Here is a 1,986-nt window from a genome sequence, read left to right as displayed (position 1 = left end):
TAGGCAAAACACTCGCTGACATAAATCACAGCAGGATCCTCTATCACCCACCTCCTAGAGTAAAGGAAATAAAAGCAAAAATAAACAAATGGGACCTAATTAAACTTAAAAGCTTTTGCACAATGAAGAAAACTATAAGCAAGGTGAAAGACAGCCTTCAGAATGGAAGAAAATAATAGCAAATGAAGCAACTGACAAAGCGTTAATCTCAAAAATATACAAGCAGCTCCTGCAGCTAAATTCGAGAAAAATAATTGACCCAATCACAAAATAAAGCTGAGTGCTGAAGAATTGATGCTTTTGAACTGTGGTGTTGGAGAAGACTCTTGAGAGTCCCTTGGACTGCAAGGAGATCCAACCAGTCCATCCTAAAGGATATCAGTCCTGGGTGTTCATTGGACCGTTTGATATAGAAGCTGAAACTCCAATACTTTGGCCACCTGATGTGAAGAGCTGACTCATTGGAAAAGACCCTGATGCTGGGTAAGATTGAGGGCAGGAGGAGAAGGGGACGACAGAGGATGAGACAGTTGGATGGCATCACTGACTCAATGGACATGAGTTTGGGTGGGCTCTGGGAGTTGGTGTTGGACAAGGAGGCCTGGAATGCTGCAGTTCATGGGGTCACAAAAAGTCAGACATGACCGAGTGACTGAACTGAACTGAACTGAATCAAAAAATGGGCCAAAGAACTAAACAGACATTTCTCCAAAGCAGACATACAGATGGCTAACAAACACATGAAAAGATTAAATGTTTTTAAAAAGTTACTAATAATTTGCAAGAATTTCTTTCTGCTTTACAACTTATTAGTAGTAATAAGTAGGTGTTTAGGATTGTTATCACGTTTAGGGAAACCTTCATCAATCAACCTTAATATCTGCAGTGTAATATTTCAGAGCATTTCACTTTTTATTGTTCAGTGATAAATTTTAAATAGCCATGAAGTTGACAACTCTCATTAGCTGGTTTGTCATCAGTGTCCTCCCTGAAGTTATCTTCACCACCATCAGTATTTTATGTGATGATAGGAAGATATCTAAATATTTTTCAAATGTCTTCATATAATCTACTCTTCTTGACTAGCTATATTATTAAGTACTCCAAGAGCCTATTTATTACTTCTATTCAAAATTTATCATCTCATCTTAATGAACTAATCTTGGTATGACTTTAGTGTTTCTGTTATGATTTTCCTATTGATAGCAGAAGTGTTTTTTATTTTATATAGGAGTTATATGACAAAGAATATTATTATATAATGGGTTTGTAATTGTGTACTTTGAATTATCAAATATTTGTGACAGGCAAGAACTTCCGTTTCAACTTGGTGTCAAACTGGAATCTTTATCCTTTAGCTGTCTGATATTCAGAACATCAGATTTTGTATGTTTCAAACTGTATTTTGTCTCCACCACACTTACACTTTCTGTACAAGGCACCACAGAATATGCTTGTCTAGTGCTAAAGCTTTTGTTATGTACCTTCTTCTCATGACACTGGGTGGGGAGAAACAGTGGGTGGTAGCGAAATTCCTGGAATCTCCTCAGCAGAACATTTAGAGAGATTTTAGCCATACTCAGAGTTAACTGCAAGCCACATAAATACATCCCCAACTCACTATCAAATTTAAGAAGGCCATAGCCCATTCATTGGCCCCAGGATCATCAGATTAGTTAGAGTGAGATCTAAAGTGCTACTAATTTATATTCTGTTTAACTGGCCATAGCAATCAATACTTGTTCCATCTGCTACCTGTTTCAGAGAGACAAGTTCATGGTTTCACCTGTAAACTCTCATTCCTATGTGCCAGACATCTCTAGAACATTAAGATCATCTGAATACGGGGAACAGTTGGTATCAAATCCTTTTATGTAAACAAAAAAATCTAGAAACTTTATCTTCTCACTTAGGACAGAGTACTAATTAAGCCCAGACTCCTGTCACTTGCCATTTAGTAAAGTTTAGGGCTATAGTAGAAAGCAA

Source organism: Bubalus kerabau, chromosome 8 (genome assembly GCF_029407905.1).
Source record: "Bubalus kerabau isolate K-KA32 ecotype Philippines breed swamp buffalo chromosome 8, PCC_UOA_SB_1v2, whole genome shotgun sequence".
NCBI classification, from domain to species: Eukaryota; Metazoa; Chordata; class Mammalia; order Artiodactyla; family Bovidae; genus Bubalus; species Bubalus kerabau.
The sequence above is the reverse complement of the archived record's forward strand: the minus strand, read 5'-3'. Positions refer to the sequence as shown.